The sequence below is a fragment of the Triturus cristatus genome, chromosome 3_1, assembly GCF_964204655.1.
Source record: "Triturus cristatus chromosome 3_1, aTriCri1.1, whole genome shotgun sequence".
NCBI classification, from domain to species: Eukaryota; Metazoa; Chordata; class Amphibia; order Caudata; family Salamandridae; genus Triturus; species Triturus cristatus.
The window spans coordinates 702,182,702-702,203,595 of record NC_140583.1 but is presented as its reverse complement, the minus strand read 5'-3'; positions in this window follow the sequence as shown (position 1 = coordinate 702,203,595).

The following is a 20,894-nucleotide window of genomic DNA, read 5'->3' as shown; positions in this document are numbered from 1 at the left end:
GGTGGTGTAGTGGGCAAAAGAACGATGGATTTAACCCAGATCTCTTGACTGGGGGAGACTGTATGCATTGTCAGCATTCCGTCCATCATTTGTTTGTTGTAACGCTTTTCGCCCTAAGTGGGATGGGTATTCCCAGACGTGGGACCCGTGCTCACTACGCCACTGGAGTCAAGCTATCCTGGCTGATGACGGCTGATAGCCAGAAACCGGTCCTAGGATGCTTGATTCCGGTCCAGGGAAGACATGGCTTGGCAGTTCGGGCTGGACTGTTCCCATGAGGCACAGGGTCAAGACTGATTTGCATATGGCCATGTCTGAACTGGGGTGGTGTAGTGGGCAAAAGAACGATGGATTTAACCCAGATCTCTTGACTGGGGGAGAATGTATGCATTGTCAGCATTCCGTCCATCATTTGTTGGTTGTAACGCTTTTCGCCCTAAGTGGGATGGGTATTCCCAGACGTGGGACCCGTGCTCACTACGCCACTGCAGTCAAGCTATCCTGGCTGATGACGGCTGATAGCCAGAAACCGGTCCTAGGATGCTTGATTCCGGTCCAGGGAAGACATGGCTTGGCAGTTCGGGCTGGACTGTTCCCATGAGGCACAGGGTCAAGACTGATTTGCATATGGCCATGACTGAACTGGGGTGGTGTAGTGGGCAAAAGAACGATGGATTTAACCCAGATCTCTTTACTGGGGGAGAATGTATGCATTGTCAGCATTCCGTCCATCATTTGTTGGTTGTAACGCTTTTCGCCCTAAGTGGGATGGGTATTCCCAGACGTGGGACCTGTGCTCACTACGCCACTGGAGTCAAGCTATCCTGGCTGATGACGGCTGATAGCCAGAAACCGGTCCTAGGATGCTTGATTCCGGTCCAGGGAAGACATGGCTTGGCAGTTCGGGCTGGACTGTTCCCATGAGGCACAGGGTCAAGACTGATTTGCATATGGCCATGTCTGAACTGGGGTGGTGTAGTGGGCAAAAGAACGATGGATTTAACCCAGATCTCTTGACTGGGGGAGAATGTATGCATTGTCAGCATTCCGTCCATCATTTGTTGGTTGTAACTCTTTTCGCCCTAAGTGGGATGGGTATTCCCAGACGTGGGACGCGTGCTCACTACGCCACTGGAGTCAAGCTATCCTGGCTGATGACGGCTGATAGCCAGAAACCGGTCCTAGGATGCTTGATTCCGGTCCAGGGAAGACATGGCTTGGCAGTTCTGGCTGGACTGTTACCATGAGGCACAGGGTCAAGACTGATTTGCATATGGCCATGTCTGAACTGGGGTGGTGTAGTGGGCAAAAGAACGATGGATTTAACCCAGATCTCTTGACTGGGGGAGAATGTATGCATTGTCAGCATTCCGTCCATCATTTGTTGGTTGTAACGCTTTTCGCCCTAAGTGGGATGGGTATTCCCAGACGTGGGACACGTGCTCACTACGCCACTGCAGTCAAGCTATCCTGGCTGATGACGGCTGATAGCCAGAAACCGGTCCTAGGATGCTTGATTCCGGTCCAGGGAAGACATGGCTTGGTAGTTCGGGCTGGACTGTTCCCATGAGGCACAGGGTCAAGACTGATTTGCATATGGCCATGACTGAACTGGGGTAGTGGGCAAAAGAACGATGGATTTAACCCAGATCTCTTTACTGGGGGAGAATGTATGCATTGTCAGCATTCCGTCCATCATTTGTTGGTTGTAACGCTTTTCGCCCTAAGTGGGATGGGTATTCCCAGACGTGGGACCTGTGCTCACTACGCCACTGGAGTCAAGCTATCCTGGCTGATGACGGCTGATAGCCAGAAACCGGTCCTAGGATGCTTGATTCCGGTCCAGGGAAGACATGGCTTGGCAGTTCGGGCTGGACTGTTCCCATGAGGCACAGGGTCAAGACTGATTTGCATATGGCCATGTCTGAACTGGGGTGGTGTAGTGGGCAAAAGAACGATGGATTTAACCCAGATCTCTTGACTGGGGGAGAATGTATGCATTGTCAGCATTCCGTCCATCATTTGTTGGTTGTAACGCTTTTCGCCCTAAGTGGGATGGGTATTCCCAGACGTGGGACCCGTGCTCACTACGCCACTGGAGTCAAGCTATCCTGGCTGATGACGGCTGATAGCCAGAAACCGGTCCTAGGATGCTTGATTCCGGTCCAGGGAAGACATGGCTTGGCAGTTCGGGCTGGACTGTTACCATGAGGCACAGGGTCAAGACTGATTTGCATATGGCCATGTCTGAACTGGGGTGGTGTAGTGGGCAAAAGAACGATGGATTTAACCCAGATCTCTTGACTGGGGGAGAATGTATGCATTGTCAGCATTCCGTCCATCATTTGTTGGTTGTAACGCTTTTCGCCCTAAGTGGGATGGGTATTCCCAGACGTGGGACCCGTGCTCACTACGCCACTGGAGTCAAGCTATCCTGGCTGATGACGGCTGATAGCCAGAAACCGGTCCTAGGATGCTTGATTCCGGTCCAGGAAAGACATGGCTTGGCAGCTCGGGCTGGACTGTTCCCATGAGGCACAGGGTCAAGACTGATTTGCATATGGCCATGTCTGAACTGGGGTGGTGTAGTGGGCAAAAGAACGATGGATTTAACCCAGATCTCTTGACTGGGGGAGAATGTATGCATTGTCAGCATTCCGTCCATCATTTGTTGGTTGTAACGCTTTTCGCCCTAAGTGGGATGGGTATTCCCAGACGTGGGACCCGTGCTCACTACGCCACTGCAGTCAAGCTATCCTGGCTGATGACGGCTGATAGCCAGAAACCGGTCCTAGGATGCTTGATTCCGGTCCAGGGAAGACATGGCTTGGCAGTTCGGGCTGGACTGTTCCCATGAGGCACAGGGTCAAGAATGATTTGCATATGGCCATGTCTGAACTGGGGTGGTGTAGTGGGCAAAAGAACGATGGATTTAACCCAGATCTCTTGACGGGGGAGAATGTATGCATTGTCAGCATTCCGTCCATAATTTGTTGGTTGTAACGCTTTTCGCCCTAAGTGGGATGGGTATTCCCAGACGTGGGACCCGTGCTCACTATGCCACTGGAGTCAAGCTATCCTGGCTGATGACGGCTGATAGCCAGAAACCGGTCCTAGGATGCTTGATTCCGGTCCAGGGAAGACATGGCTTGGCAGTTCGGGCTGGACTGTTCCCATGAGGCACAGGGTCAAGACTGATTTGTATATGGCCATGTCTGAACTGGGGTGGTGTAGTGGGCAAAAGAACGATGGATTTAACCCAGATCTCTTGACTGGGGGAGAATGTATGCATTGTCAGCATTCCGTCCATCATTTGTTGGTTGTAACGCTTTTCGCCCTAAGTGGGATGGGTATTCCCAGACGTGGGACCCGTGCTCACTACGCCACTGGAGTCAAGCTATCCTGGCGGATGACGACTGATAGCCAGAAACCGGTCCTAGGATGCTTGATTCCGGTCCAGGGAAGACATGGCTTGGCAGTTCGGGCTGGACTGTTCTCATGAGGCACAGGGTCAAGACTGATTTGCATATGGCCATGTCTGAACTGGGGTGGTGTAGTGGGCAAAAGAACGATGGATTTAACCCAGATCTCTTGACTGGGGGAGAATGTATGCATTGTCAGCATTCCGTCCATCATTTGTTGGTTGTAACGCTTTTCGCCCTAAGTGGGATGGGTATTCCCAGACGTGGGACCTGTGCTCGCTACGCCACTGGAGTCAAGCTATCCTGGCTGATGACGGCTGATAGCCAGAAACCGGTCCTAGGATGCTTGATTCCGGTCCAGGGAAGACATGGCTTGGCAGTTCGGGCTGGACTGTTCCCATGAGGCACAGGGTCAAGACTGATTTGCATATGGCCATGTCTGAACTGGGGTGGTGTAGTGGGCAAAAGAACGATGGATTTAACCCAGATCTCTTGACTGGGGGAGAATGTATGCATTGTCAGCATTCCGTCCATCATTTGTTGGTTGTAACGCTTTTCGCCCTAAGTGGGATGGGTATTCCCAGACGTGGGACCCGTGCTCACTACGCCACTGGAGTCAAGCTATCCTGGCTGATGACGGCTGATAGCCAGAAACCGGTCCTAGGATGCTTGATTCCGGTCCAGGGAAGACATGGCTTGGCAGTTCTGGCTGGACTGTTACCATGAGGCACAGGGTCAAGACTGATTTGCATATGGCCATGTCTGAACTGGGGTGGTGTAGTGGGCAAAAGAACGATGGATTTAACCCAGATCTCTTGACTGGGGGAGAATGTATGCATTGTCAGCATTCCGTCCATCATTTGTTGGTTGTAACGCTTTTCGCCCTAAGTGGGATGGGTATTCCCAGACGTGGGACACGTGCTCACTACGCCACTGCAGTCAAGCTATCCTGGCTGATGACGGCTGATAGCCAGAAACCGGTCCTAGGATGCTTGATTCCGGTCCAGGGAAGACATGGCTTGGCAGTTCGGGCTGGACTGTTCCCATGAGGCACAGGGTCAAGACTGATTTGCATATGGCCATGACTGAACTGGGGTGGTGTAGTGGGCAAAAGAACGATGGATTTAACCCAGATCTCTTTACTGGGGGAGAATGTATGCATTGTCAGCATTCCGTCCATCATTTGTTGGTTGTAACGCTTTTCGCCCTAAGTGGGATGGGTATTCCCAGACGTGGGACCCGCGCTCACTACGCCACTGGAGTCAAGCTATCCTGGCTGATGACGGCTGATAGCCAGAAACCGGTCCTAGGATGCTTGATTCCGGTCCAGGGAAGACATGGCTTGGCAGTTCGGGCTGGACTGTTCCCATGAGGCACAGGGTCAAGACTGATTTGCATATGGCCATGTCTGAACTGGGGTGGTGTAGTGGGCAAAAGAACAATGGATTTAACCCAGATCTCTTGACTGGGGGAGAATGTATGCATTGTCAGCATTCCGTCCATCATTTGTTTGTTGTAACGCTTTTCGCCCTAAGTGGGATGGGTATTCCCAGACGTGGGACCTGTGCTCACTACGCCACTGGAGTCAAGCTATCCTGGCTGATGACGGCTGATAGCCAGAAACCGGTCCTAGGATGCTTGATTCCGGTCCAGGGAAGACATGGCTTGGCAGTTCTGGCTGGACTGTTCCCATGAGGCACAGGGTCAAGACTGATTTGCATATGGCCATGTCTGAACTGGGGTGGTGTAGTGGGCAAAAGAACGATGGATTTAACCCAGATCTCTTGACTGGGGGAGAATGTATGCATTGTCAGCATTCCGTCCATCATTTGTTGGTTGTAACGCTTTTCGCCCTAAGTGGGATGGGTATTCCCAGACGTGGGACCCGTGCTCACTACGCCACTGGAGTCAAGCTATCCTGGCTGATGACGGCTGATAGCCAGAAACCGGTCCTAGGATGCTTGATTCCGGTCCAGGGAAGACATGGCTTGGCAGTTCGGGCTGGACTGTTCCCATGAGGCACAGGGTCAAGACTGATTTGCATATGGCCATGTCTGAACTGGGGTGGTGTAGTGGGCAAAAGAACGATGGATTTAACCCAGATCTCTTGACTGGGGGAGAATGTATGCATTGTCAGCATTCCGTCCATCATTTGTTGGTTGTAACGCTTTTCGCCCTAAGTGGGATGGGTATTCCCAGACGTGGGACCCGTGCTCACTACGCCACTGGAGTCAAGCTATCCTGGCTGATGACGGCTGATAGCCAGAAACCGGTCCTAGGATGCTTGATTCCGGTCCAGGAAAGACATGGCTTGGCAGCTCGGGCTGGACTGTTCCCATGAGGCACAGGGTCAAGACTGATTTGCATATGGCCATGTCTGAACTGGGGTGGTGTAGTGGGCAAAAGAACGATGGATTTAACCCAGATCTCTTGACTGGGGGAGAATGTATGCATTGTCAGCATTCCGTCCATCATTTGTTGGTTGTAACGCTTTTCGCCCTAAGTGGGATGGGTATTCCCAGACGTGGGACCCGTGCTCACTACGCCACTGCAGTCAAGCTATCCTGGCTGATGACGGCTGATAGCCAGAAACCGGTCCTAGGATGCTTGATTCCGGTCCAGGGAAGACTTGGCTTGGCAGTTCGGGCTGGACTGTTCCCATGAGGCACAGGGTCAAGAATGATTTGCATATGGCCATGTCTGAACTGGGGTGGTGTAGTGGGCAAAAGAACGATGGATTTAACCCAGATCTCTTGACTGGGGGAGAATGTATGCATTGTCAGCATTCCGTCCATAATTTGTTGGTTGTAACGCTTTTCGCCCTAAGTGGGATGGGTATTCCCAGACGTGGGACCCGTGCTCACTACGCCACTGGAGTCAAGCTATCCTGGCTGATGACGGCTGATAGCCAGAAACCGGTCCTAGGATGCTTGATTCCGGTCCAGGGAAGACATGGCTTGGCAGCTCGGGCTGGACTGTTCCCATGAGGCACAGGGTCAAGACTGATTTGCATATGGCCATGTCTGAACTGGGGTGGTGTAGTGGGCAAAAGAACGATGGATTTAACCCAGATCTCTTGACTGGGGGAGAAGGTATGCATTGTCAGCATTCCGTCCATCATTTGTTGGTTGTAACGCTTTTCGCCCTAAGTGGGATGGGTATTCCCAGACGTGGGACCCTTGCTCACTACGCCACTGGAGTCAAGTTATCCTGGCTGATGACGGCTGATAGCCAGAAACCGGTCCTAGGATGCTTGATTCCGGTCCAGGGAAGACATGGCTTGGCAGCTCGGGCTGGACTGTTCCCATGAGGCACAGGGTCAAGACTGATTTGCATATGGCCATGTCTGAACTGGGGTGGTGTAGTGGGCAAAAGAACGATGGATTTAACCCAGATCTCTTGACTGGGGGAGACTGTATGCATTGTCAGCATTCCGTCCATCATTTGTTTGTTGTAACGCTTTTCGCCCTAAGTGGGATGGGTATTCCCAGACGTGGGACCCGTGCTCACTACGCCACTGGAGTCAAGCTATCCTGGCTGATGACGGCTGATAGCCAGAAACCGGTCCTAGGATGCTTGATTCCGGTCCAGGGAAGACATGGCTTGGCAGTTCGGGCTGGACTGTTCCCATGAGGCACAGGGTCAAGACTGATTTGCATATGGCCATGTCTGAACTGGGGTGGTGTAGTGGGCAAAAGAACGATGGATTTAACCCAGATCTCTTGACTGGGGGAGAATGTATGCATTGTCAGCATTCCGTCCATCATTTGTTGGTTGTAACGCTTTTCGCCCTAAGTGGGATGGGTATTCCCAGACGTGGGACCCGTGCTCACTACGCCACTGCAGTCAAGCTATCCTGGCTGATGACGGCTGATAGCCAGAAACCGGTCCTAGGATGCTTGATTCCGGTCCAGGGAAGACATGGCTTGGCAGTTCGGGCTGGACTGTTCCCATGAGGCACAGGGTCAAGACTGATTTGCATATGGCCATGACTGAACTGGGGTGGTGTAGTGGGCAAAAGAACGATGGATTTAACCCAGATCTCTTTACTGGGGGAGAATGTATGCATTGTCAGCATTCCGTCCATCATTTGTTGGTTGTAACGCTTTTCGCCCTAAGTGGGATGGGTATTCCCAGACGTGGGACTTGTGCTCACTACGCCACTGGAGTCAAGCTATCCTGGCTGATGACGGCTGATAGCCAGAAACCGGTCCTAGGATGCTTGATTCCGGTCCAGGGAAGACATGGCTTGGCAGTTCGGGCTGGACTGTTCCCATGAGGCACAGGGTCAAGACTGATTTGCATATGGCCATGTCTGAACTGGGGTGGTGTAGTGGGCAAAAGAACGATGGATTTAACCCAGATCTCTTGACTGGGGGAGAATGTATGCATTGTCAGCATTCCGTCCATCATTTGTTGGTTGTAACTCTTTTCGCCCTAAGTGGGATGGGTATTCCCAGACGTGGGACGCGTGCTCACTACGCCACTGGAGTCAAGCTATCCTGGCTGATGACGGCTGATAGCCAGAAACCGGTCCTAGGATGCTTGATTCCGGTCCAGGGAAGACATGGCTTGGCAGTTCTGGCTGGACTGTTACCATGAGGCACAGGGTCAAGACTGATTTGCATATGGCCATGTCTGAACTGGGGTGGTGTAGTGGGCAAAAGAACGATGGATTTAACCCAGATCTCTTGACTGGGGGAGAATGTATGCATTGTCAGCATTCCGTCCATCATTTGTTGGTTGTAACGCTTTTCGCCCTAAGTGGGATGGGTATTCCCAGACGTGGGACACGTGCTCACTACGCCACTGCAGTCAAGCTATCCTGGCTGATGACGGCTGATAGCCAGAAACCGGTCCTAGGATGCTTGATTCCGGTCCAGGGAAGACATGGCTTGGTAGTTCGGGCTGGACTGTTCCCATGAGGCACAGGGTCAAGACTGATTTGCATATGGCCATGACTGAACTGGGGTAGTGGGCAAAAGAACGATGGATTTAACCCAGATCTCTTTACTGGGGGAGAATGTATGCATTGTCAGCATTCCGTCCATCATTTGTTGGTTGTAACGCTTTTTGCCCTAAGTGAGATGGGTATTCCCAGACGTGGGACCCGCGCTCACTACGCCACTGGAGTCAAGCTATCCTGGCTGATGACGGCTGATAGCCAGAAACCGGTCCTAGGATGCTTGATTCCGGTCCAGGGAAGACATGGCTTGGCAGTTCGGGCTGGACTGTTCCCATGAGGCACAGGGTCAAGACTGATTTGCATATGGCCATGTCTGAACTGGGGTGGTGTAGTGGGCAAAAGAACGATGGATTTAACCCAGATCTCTTGACTGGGGGAGAATGTATGCATTGTCAGCATTCCGTCCATCATTTGTTTGTTGTAACGCTTTTCGCCCTAAGTGGGATGGGTATTCCCAGACGTGGGACCTGTGCTCACTACGCCACTGGAGTCAAGCTATCCTGGCTGATGACGGCTGATAGCCAGAAACCGGTCCTAGGATGCTTGATTCCGGTCCAGGGAAGACATGGCTTGGCAGTTCGGGCTGGACTGTTCCCATGAGGCACAGGGTCAAGACTGATTTGCATATGGCCATGTCTGAACTGGGGTGGTGTAGTGGGCAAAAGAACGATGGATTTAACCCAGATCTCTTGACTGGGGGAGAATGTATGCATTGTCAGCATTCCGTCCATCATTTGTTGGTTGTAACGCTTTTCGCCCTAAGTGGGATGGGTATTCCCAGACGTGGGACCCGTGCTCACTACGCCACTGGAGTCAAGCTATCCTGGCTGATGACGGCTGATAGCCAGAAACCGGTCCTAGGATGCTTGATTCCGGTCCAGGGAAGACATGGCTTGGCAGTTCGGGCTGGACTGTTACCATGAGGCACAGGGTCAAGACTGATTTGCATATGGCCATGTCTGAACTGGGGTGGTGTGGTGGGCAAAAGAACGATGGATTTAACCCAGATCTCTTGACTGGGGGAGAATGTATGCATTGTCAGCATTCCGTCCATCATTTGTTGGTTGTAACGCTTTTCGCCCTAAGTGGGATGGGTATTCCCAGACGTGGGACCCGTGCTCACTACGCCACTGGAGTCAAGCTATCCTGGCTGATGACGGCTGATAGCCAGAAACCGGTCCTAGGATGCTTGATTCCGGTCCAGGGAAGACATGGCTTGGCAGCTCGGGCTGGACTGTTCCCATGAGGCACAGGGTCAAGACTGATTTGCATATGGCCATGTCTGAACTGGGGTGGTGTAGTGGGCAAAAGAACGATGGATTTAACCCAGATCTCTTGACTGGGGGAGAATGTATGCATTGTCAGCATTCCGTCCATCATTTGTTGGTTGTAACGCTTTTCGCCCTAAGTGGGATGGGTATTCCCAGACGTGGGACCTGTGCTCGCTACGCCACTGGAGTCAAGCTATCCTGGCTGATGACGGCTGATAGCCAGAAACCGGTCCTAGGATGCTTGATTCCGGTCCAGGGAAGACATGGCTTGGCAGTTCGGGCTGGACTGTTCCCATGAGGCACAGGGTCAAGACTGATTTGCATATGGCCATGTCTGAACTGGGGTGGTGTAGTGGGCAAAAGAACGATGGATTTAACCCAGATCTCTTGACTGGGGGAGAATGTATGCATTGTCAGCATTCCGTCCATCATTTGTTGGTTGTAACGCTTTTCGCCCTAAGTGGGATGGGTATTCCCAGACGTGGGACCCGTGCTCACTACGCCACTGGAGTCAAGCTATCCTGGCTGATGACGGCTGATAGCCAGAAACCGGTCCTAGGATGCTTGATTCCGGTCCAGGGAAGACATGGCTTGGCAGTTCTGGCTGGACTGTTACCATGAGGCACAGGGTCAAGACTGATTTGCATATGGCCATGTCTGAACTGGGGTGGTGTAGTGGGCAAAAGAACGATGGATTTAACCCAGATCTCTTGACTGGGGGAGAATGTATGCATTGTCAGCATTCCGTCCATCATTTGTTGGTTGTAACGCTTTTCGCCCTAAGTGGGATGGGTATTCCCAGACGTGGGACACGTGCTCACTACGCCACTGCAGTCAAGCTATCCTGGCTGATGACGGCTGATAGCCAGAAACCGGTCCTAGGATGCTTGATTCCGGTCCAGGGAAGACATGGCTTGGCAGTTCGGGCTGGACTGTTCCCATGAGGCACAGGGTCAAGACTGATTTGCATATGGCCATGACTGAACTGGGGTGGTGTAGTGGGCAAAAGAACGATGGATTTAACCCAGATCTCTTTACTGGGGGAGAATGTATGCATTGTCAGCATTCCGTCCATCATTTGTTGGTTGTAACGCTTTTCGCCCTAAGTGGGATGGGTATTCCCAGACGTGGGACCCGCGCTCACTACGCCACTGGAGTCAAGCTATCCTGGCTGATGACGGCTGATAGCCAGAAACCGGTCCTAGGATGCTTGATTCCGGTCCAGGGAAGACATGGCTTGGCAGTTCGGGCTGGACTGTTCCCATGAGGCACAGGGTCAAGACTGATTTGCATATGGCCATGTCTGAACTGGGGTGGTGTAGTGGGCAAAAGAACAATGGATTTAACCCAGATCTCTTGACTGGGGGAGAATGTATGCATTGTCAGCATTCCGTCCATCATTTGTTTGTTGTAACGCTTTTCGCCCTAAGTGGGATGGGTATTCCCAGACGTGGGACCTGTGCTCACTACGCCACTGGAGTCAAGCTATCCTGGCTGATGACGGCTGATAGCCAGAAACCGGTCCTAGGATGCTTGATTCCGGTCCAGGGAAGACATGGCTTGGCAGTTCGGGCTGGACTGTTCCCATGAGGCACAGGGTCAAGACTGATTTGCATATGGCCATGTCTGAACTGGGGTGGTGTAGTGGGCAAAAGAACGATGGATTTAACCCAGATCTCTTGACTGGGGGAGAATGTATGCATTGTCAGCATTCCGTCCATCATTTGTTGGTTGTAACGCTTTTCGCCCTAAGTGGGATGGGTATTCCCAGACGTGGGACCCGTGCTCACTACGCCACTGGAGTCAAGCTATCCTGGCTGATGACGGCTGATAGCCAGAAACCGGTCCTAGGATGCTTGATTCCGGTCCAGGGAAGACATGGCTTGGCAGTTCGGGCTGGACTGTTACCATGAGGCACAGGGTCAAGACTGATTTGCATATGGCCATGTCTGAACTGGGGTGGTGTAGTGGGCAAAAGAACGATGGATTTAACCCAGATCTCTTGACTGGGGGAGAATGTATGCATTGTCAGCATTCCGTCCATCATTTGTTGGTTGTAACGCTTTTCGCCCTAAGTGGGATGGGTATTCCCAGACGTGGGACCCGTGCTCACTACGCCACTGGAGTCAAGCTATCCTGGCTGATGACGGCTGATAGCCAGAAACCGGTCCTAGGATGCTTGATTCCGGTCCAGGAAAGACATGGCTTGGCAGCTCGGGCTGGACTGTTCCCATGAGGCACAGGGTCAAGACTGATTTGCATATGGCCATGTCTGAACTGGGGTGGTGTAGTGGGCAAAAGAACGATGGATTTAACCCAGATCTCTTGACTGGGGGAGAATGTATGCATTGTCAGCATTCCGTCCATCATTTGTTGGTTGTAACGCTTTTCGCCCTAAGTGGGATGGGTATTCCCAGACGTGGGACCCGTGCTCACTACGCCACTGCAGTCAAGCTATCCTGGCTGATGACGGCTGATAGCCAGAAACCGGTCCTAGGATGCTTGATTCCGGTCCAGGGAAGACATGGCTAGGCAGTTCGGGCTGGACTGTTCCCATGAGGCACAGGGTCAAGAATGATTTGCATATGGCCATGTCTGAACTGGGGTGGTGTAGTGGGCAAAAGAACGATGGATTTAACCCAGATCTCTTGACTGGGGGAGAATGTATGCATTGTCAGCATTCCGTCCATAATTTGTTGGTTGTAACGCTTTTCGCCCTAAGTGGGATGGGTATTCCCAGACGTGGGACCCGTGCTCACTATGCCACTGGAGTCAAGCTATCCTGGCTGATGACGGCTGATAGCCAGAAACCGGTCCTAGGATGCTTGATTCCGGTCCAGGGAAGACATGGCTTGGCAGTTCGGGCTGGACTGTTCCCATGAGGCACAGGGTCAAGACTGATTTGTATATGGCCATGTCTGAACTGGGGTGGTGTAGTGGGCAAAAGAACGATGGATTTAACCCAGATCTCTTGACTGGGGGAGAATGTATGCATTGTCAGCATTCCGTCCATCATTTGTTGGTTGTAACGCTTTTCGCCCTAAGTGGGATGGGTATTCCCAGACGTGGGACCCGTGCTCACTACGCCACTGGAGTCAAGCTATCCTGGCTGATGACGACTGATAGCCAGAAACCGGTCCTAGGATGCTTGATTCCGGTCCAGGGAAGACATGGCTTGGCAGTTCGGGCTGGACTGTTCTCATGAGGCACAGGGTCAAGACTGATTTGCATATGGCCATGTCTGAACTGGGGTGGTGTAGTGGGCAAAAGAACGATGGATTTAACCCAGATCTCTTGACTGGGGGAGAATGTATGCATTGTCAGCATTCCGTCCATCATTTGTTGGTTGTAACGCTTTTCGCCCTAAGTGGGATGGGTATTCCCAGACGTGGGACCCGTGCTCACTACGCCACTGGAGTCAAGCTATCCTGGCTGATGACGGCTGATAGCCAGAAACCGGTCCTAGGATGCTTGATTCCGGTCCAGGGAAGACATGGCTTGGCAGTTCGGGCTGGACTGTTTCCATGAGGCACAGGGTCAAGACTGATTTGCATATGGCCATGTCTGAACTGGGGTGGTGTAGTGGGCAAAAGAACGATGGATTTAACCCAGATCTCTTGACTGGGGGAGAATGTATGCATTGTCAGCATTCCGTCCATCATTTGTTGGTTGTAACGCTTTTCGCCCTAAGTGGGATGGGTATTCCCAGACGTGGGACCCGTGCTCACTACGCCACTGGAGTCAAGCTATCCTGGCTGATGACGGCTGATAGCCAGAAACCGGTCCTAGTATGCTTGATTCCGGTCCAGGGAAGACATGGCATGGCAGCTCGGGCTGGACTGTTCCCATGAGGCACAGGGTCAAGACTGATTTGCATATGGCCATGTCTGAACTGGGGTGGTGTAGTGGGCAAAAGAACGATGGATTTAACCAAGATCTCTTGACTGGGGGAGAATGTATGCATTGTCAGCATTCCGTCCATCATTTGTTGGTTGTAACGCTTTTCGGCCTAAGTGGGATGGGTATTCCCAGACGTGGGACCCGTGCTCACTACGCCACTGGAGTCACGCTATCCTGGCTGATGACAGCTGATAGCCAGAAACCGGTCCTAGGATGCTTGATTCCGGTCCAGGGAAGACATGTCTTGGCAGTTCGGGCTGGACTGTTCCCATGAGGCACAGGGTCAAGACTGATTTGCATATGGCCATGTCTGAACTGGGGTGGTGTAGTGGGCAAAAGAACGATGGATTTAACCCAGATCTCTTGACTGGGGGAGAATATATGCATTGTCAGCATTCCGTCCATCATTTGTTGGTTGTAACGCTTTTCGCCCTAAGTGGGATGGGTATTCCCAGACGTGGGACCCTTGCTCACTACGCCACTGGAGTCAAGTTATCCTGGCTGATGACGGCTGATAGCCAGAAACCGGTCCTAGGATGCTTGATTCCGGTCCAGGGAAGACATGGCTTGGCAGCTCGGGCTGGACTGTTCCCATGAGGCACAGGGTCAAGACTGATTTGCATATGGCCATGTCTGAACTGGGGTGGTGTAGTGGGCAAAAGAACGATGGATTTAACCCAGATCTCTTGACTGGGGGAGACTGTATGCATTGTCAGCATTCCGTCCATCATTTGTTTGTTGTAACGCTTTTCGCCCTAAGTGGGATGGGTATTCCCAGACGTGGGACCCGTGCTCACTACGCCCCTGGAGTCAAGCTATCCTGGCTGATGACGGCTGATAGCCAGAAACCAGTCCTAGGATGCTTGATTCCGGTCCAGGGAAGACATGGCTTGGCAGTTCGGGCTGGACTGTTCCCATGAGGCACAGGGTCAAGACTGATTTGCATATGGCCATGTCTGAACTGGGGTGGTGTAGTGGGCAAAAGAACGATGGATTTAACCCAGATCTCTTGACTGGGGGAGAATGTATGCATTGTCAGCATTCCGTCCATCATTTGTTGGTTGTAACGCTTTTCGCCCTAAGTGGGATGGGTATTCCCAGACGTGGGACCCGTGCTCACTACGCCACTGCAGTCAAGCTATCCTGGCTGATGACGGCTGATAGCCAGAAACCGGTCCTAGGATGCTTGATTCCGGTCCAGGGAAGACATGGCTTGGCAGTTCGGGCTGGACTGTTCCCATGAGGCACAGGGTCAAGACTGATTTGCATATGGCCATGACTGAACTGGGGTGGTGTAGTGGGCAAAAGAACGATGGATTTAACCCAGATCTCTTTACTGGGGGAGAATGTATGCATTGTCAGCATTCCGTCCATCATTTGTTGGTTGTAACGCTTTTCGCCCTAAGTGGGATGGGTATTCCCAGACGTGGGACCTGTGCTCACTACGCCACTGGAGTCAAGCTATCCTGGCTGATGACGGCTGATAGCCAGAAACCGGTCCTAGGATGCTTGATTCCGGTCCAGGGAAGACATGGCTTGGCAGTTCGGGCTGGACGGTTCCCATGAGGCACAGGGTCAAGACTGATTTGCATATGGCCATATCTGAACTGGGGTGGTGTAGTGGGCAAAAGAACGATGGATTTAACCCAGATCTCTTGACTGGGGGAGAATGTATGCATTGTCAGCATTCCGTCCATCATTTGTTGGTTGTAACGCTTTTCGCCCTAAGTGGGATGGGTATTCCCAGACGTGGGACCCGTGCTCACTACGCCACTGGAGTCAAGCTATCCTGGCTGATGACGGCTGATAGCCAGAAACCGGTCCTAGGATGCTTGATTCCGGTCCAGGGAAGACATGGCTTGGCAGTTCGGGCTGGGCTGTTCCCATGAGGCACAGGGTCAAGACTGATTTGCATATGGCCATGTCTGAACTGGGGTGGTGTAGTGGGCAAAAGAACGATGGATTTAACCCAGATCTCTTGACTGGGGGAGAATGTATGCATTGTCAGCATTCCGTCCATCATTTGTTTGTTGTAACGCTTTTCGCCCTAAGTGGGATGGGTATTCCCAGACGTGGGACCCGTGCTCACTACGCCACTGGAGTCAAGCTATCCTGGCTGATGACGGCTGATAGCCAGAAACCGGTCCTAGGATGCTTGATTCCGGTCCACGGAAGACATGGCTTGGCAGTTCGGGCTGGACTGTTCCCATGAGGCACAGGGTCAAGACTGATTTGCATATGGCCATGTCTGAACTGGGGTGGTGTAGTGGGCAAAAGAACGATGGATTTAACCCAGATCTCTTGACTGGGGGAGAATGTATGCATTGTCAGCATTCCGTCCATCATTTGTTGGTTGTAACGCTTTTCGCCCTAAGTGGGATGGGTATTCCCAGACGTGGGACCCGTGCTCACTACGCCACTGGAGTCAAGCTATCCTGGCTGATGACGGCTGATAGCCAGAAACCGGTCCTAGGATGCTTGATTCCGGTCCAGGGAAGACATGGCTTGGCAGTTCGGGCTGGACTGTTACCATGAGGCACAGGGTCAAGACTGATTTGCATATGGCCATGTCTGAACTGGGGTGGTGTAGTGGGCAAAAGAACGATGGATTTAACCCAGATCTCTTGACTGGGGGAGAATGTATGCATTGTCAGCATTCCGTCCATCATTTGTTGGTTGTAACGCTTTTCGCCCTAAGTGGGATGGGTATTCCCAGACGTGGGACCCGTGCTCACTACGCCACTGCAGTCAAGCTATCCTGGCTGATGACGGCTGATAGCCAGAAACCGGTCCTAGGATGCTTGATTCCGGTCCAGGGAAGACATGGCTTGGCAGTTCGGGCTGGACTGTTCCCATGAGGCACAGGGTCAAGAATGATTTGCATATGGCGATGTCTGAACTGGGGTGGTGTAGTGGGCAAAAGAACGATGGATTTAACCCAGATCTCTTGACTGGGGGAGAATGTATGCATTGTCAGCATTCCGTCCATCATTTGTTGGTTGTAACGCTTTTCGCCCTAAGTGGGATGGGTATTCCCAGACGTGGGACCCGTGCTCACTACGCCACTGGAGTCAAGCTATCCTGGCTGATGACGGCTGATAGCCAGAAACCGGTCCTAGGATGCTTGATTCCGGTCCAGGGAAGACATGGCTTGGCAGCTCGGGCTGGACTGTTCCCATGAGGCACAGGGTCAAGACTGATTTGCATATGGCCATGTCTGAACTGGGGTGGTGTAGTGGGCAAAAGAACGATGGATTTAACCCAGATCTCTTGACTGGGGGAGAAGGTATGCATTGTCAGCATTCCGTCCATCATTTGTTGGTTGTAACGCTTTTCGCCCTAAGTGGGATGGGTATTCCCAGACGTGGGACCCGTGCTCACTACGCCACTGCAGTCAAGCTATCCTGGCTGATGACGGCTGATAGCCAGAAACCGGTCCTAGGATGCTTGATTCCGGTCCAGGGAAGACATGGCTTGGCAGTTCGGGCTGGACTGTTCCCATGAGGCACAGGGTCAAGAATGATTTGCATAAGGCCATGTCTGAACTGGGGTGGTGTAGTGGGCAAAAGAACGATGGATTTAACCCAGATCTCTTGACTGGGGGAGAATGTATGCATTGTCAGCATTCCGTCCATAATTTGTTGGTTGTAACGCTTTTCGCCCTAAGTGGGATGGGTATTCCCAGACGTGGGACCCGTGCTCACTACGCCACTGCAGTCAAGCTATCCTGGCTGATGACGGCTGATAGCCAGAAACCGGTCCTAGGATGCTTGATTCCGGTCCAGGGAAGACATGGCTTGGCAGTTCGGGCTGGACTGTTCCCATGAGGCACAGGATCAAGACTGATTTGCATATGGCCATGTCTGAACTGGGGTGGTGTAGTGGGCAAAAGAACGATGGATTTAACCCAGATCTCTTGACTGGGGGAGAATGTATGCATTGTCAGCATTCCGTCCATCATTTGTTGGTTGTAACACTTTTCGCCCTAAGTGGGATGGGTATTCCCAGACATGGGACCCGTGCTCACTACGCCACTGGAGTCAAGCTATCCTGGCTGATGACGACTGATAGCCAGAAACCGGTCCTAGGATGCTTGATTCCGGTCCAGGGAAGACATGGCTTGGCAGTTTGGGCTGGACTGTTCCCATGAGGCACAGGGTCAAGACTGATTTGCATATGGCCATGTCTGAACTGGGGTGGTGTAGTGGGCAAAAGAACGATGGATATAACCCAGATCTCTTGACTGGGGGAGAATGTATGCATTGTCAGCATTCCGTCCATCATTTGTTGGTTGTAACGCTTTTCGCCCTAAGTGGGATGGGTATTCCCAGACGTGGGACCCGTGCTCACTACGCCACTGCAGTCAAGCTATCCTGGCTGATGACGGCTGATAGCCAGAAACCGGTCCTAGGATGCTTGATACCGGTCCAGGGAAGACATGGCTTGGCAGTTCGGGCTGGACTGTTCCCATGAGGCACAGGGTCAAGACTGATTTGCATATGGCCATGTCTGAACTGGGGTGGTGTAGTGGGCAAAAGAACGATGGATTTAACCCAGATCTCTTGACTGGGGGAGAATGTATGCATTGTCAGCATTCCGTCCATCATTTGTTGGTTGTAACGCTTTTCGCCCTAAGTGGGATGGGTATTCCCAGACGTGGGACCCGTGCTTACTACGCCACTGGAGTCAAGCTATCCTGGCTGATGACGGCTGATAGCCAGAAACCGGTCCTAGGATGCTTGATTACGGTCCAGGGAAGACATGGCTTGGCAGCTCGGGCTGGACTGTTCCCATGAGGCACAGGGTCAAGACTGATTTGCATATGGCCATGTCTGAACTGGGGTGGTGTAGTGGGCAAAATAACGATGGATTTAACCCAGATCTCTTGACTGGGGGAGAATGTATGCATTGTCAGCATTCCGTCCATCATTTGTTGGTTGTAACGCTTTTCGCCCTAAGTGGGATGGGTATTCCCAGACGTGGGACCCGTGCTCACTACGCCACTGCAGTCAAGCTATCCTGGCTGATGACGGCTGATAGCCAGAAACCGGTCCTAGGATGCTTGATTCCGGTCCAGGGAAGACATGGCTTGGCAGTTCGGGCTGGACTGTTCCCATGAGGCACAGGGTCAAGACTGATTTGCATATGGCCATGACTGAACTGGGGTGGTGTAGTGGGCAAAAGAACGATGGATTTAACCCAGATCTCTTTACTGGGGGAGAATGTATGCATTGTCAGCATTCCGTCCATCATTTGTTGGTTGTAACGCTTTTCGCCCTAAGTGGGATGGGTATTCCCAGACGTGGGACCTGTGCTCACTACGCCACTAGAGTCAAGCTATCCTGGCTGATGACGGCTGATAGCCAGAAACCGGTCCTAGGATGCTTGATTACGGTCCAGGGAAGACATGGCTTGGCAGTTCGGGCTGGACTGTTCCCATGAGGCACAGGGTCAAGACTGATTTGCATATGGCCATGTCTGAACTGGGGTGGTGTAGTGGGCAAAAGAACGATGGATTTAACCCAGATCTCTTGACTGGGGGAGAATGTATGCATTGTCAGCATTCCGTCCATCATTTGTTGGTTGTAACGCTTTTTGCCGTAAGTGGGATGGGTATTCCCAGACGTGGGACCCGTGCTCACTACGCCACTGGAGTCAAGCTATCCTGGCTGATGACGGCTGATAGCCAGAAACCGGTCCTAGGATGCTTGATTCCGGTCCAGGGAAGACATGGCTTGGCAGTTCGGGCTGGACTGTTCCCATGAGGCACAGGGTCAAGACTGATTTGCATATGGCCATGTCTGAACTGGGGTGGTGTAGTGGGCAAAAGAACGATGGATTTAACCCAGATCTCTTGACTGGGGGAGAATGTATGCATTGTCAGCATTCCGTCCATCATTTGTTTGTTATAACGCTTTTCGCCCTAAGTGGGATGGGTATTCCCAGACGTGGGACCCGTGCTCACTACGCCACTGGAGTTAAGCTATCCTGGCTGATGACGGCTGATAGCCAGAAACCGGTCCTAGGATGCTTGATTCCGGTCCAGGGAAGACATGGCTTGGCAGTTTGGGCTGGACTGTTCCCATGAGGCACAGGGTCAAGACTGATTTGCATATGGCCATGTCTGAACTGGGGTGGTGTAGTGGGCAAAAGAACGATGGATTTAACCCAGATCTCTTGACTGGGGGAGAATGTATGCATTGTCAGCATTCGTCCATCATTTGTTGGTTGTAACGCTTTTCGCCCTAAGTGGGATGGGTATTCTCAGACGTGGGACCCGTGCTCACTACGCCACTGGAGTCAAGCTATCCTGGCTGATGACGGCTGATAGCCAGAAACCGGTCCTAGGATGCTTGATTCCGGTCCAGGGAAGACATGGCTTGGCAGTTCGGGCTGGACTGTTACCATGAGGCACAGGGTCAAGACTGATTTGCATATGGCCATGTCTGAACTGGGGTGGTGTAGTGGGCAAAAGAACGATGGATTTAACCCAGATCTCTTGACTGGGGGAGAATGTATGCATTGTCAGCATTCCGTCCATCATTTGTTGGTTGTAACGCTTTTCGCCCTAAGTGGGATGGGTATTCCCAGACGTGGGACCCGTGCTCACTACGCCACTGGAGTCAAGCTATCCTGGCTGATGACGGCTGATAGCCAGAAACCGGTCCTAGGATGCTTGATTCCGGTCCAGGGAAGACATGGCTTGGCAGTTCGGGCTGGACTGTTTCCATGAGGCACAGGGTCAAGACTGACTTGCATATGGCCATGTCTGAACTGGGGTGGTGTAGTGGGCAAAAGAACGATGGATTTAACCCAGATCTCTTGACTGGGGGAGAATGTATGCATTGTCAGCATTCCGTCCATCATTTGTTGGTTGTAACGCTTTTCGCCCTAAGTGGGATGGGTATTCCCAGACGTGGGACCCGTGCTCACTACGCCACTGGAGTCAAGCTATCCTGGCTGATGACGGCTGATAGCCAGAAACCGGTCCTAGTATGCTTGATTCCGGTCCAGGGAAGACATGGCTTGGCAGCTCGGGCTGGACTGTTTCCATGAGGCACAGGGTCAAGACTGATTTGCATATGGCCATGTCTGAACTGGGGTGGTGTAGTGGGCAAAAGAACGATGGATTTAACCAAGATCTCTTGACTGGGGGAGAATGTATGCATTGTCAGCATTCCGTCCATCATTTGTTGGTTGTAACGCTTTTCGCCCTAAGTGGGATGGGTATTCCCAGACGTGGGACCCGTGCTCACTACGCCACTGGAGTCAAGCTATCCTGGCTGATGACAGCTGATAGCCAGAAACCGGTCCTAGGATGCTTGATTCCGGTCC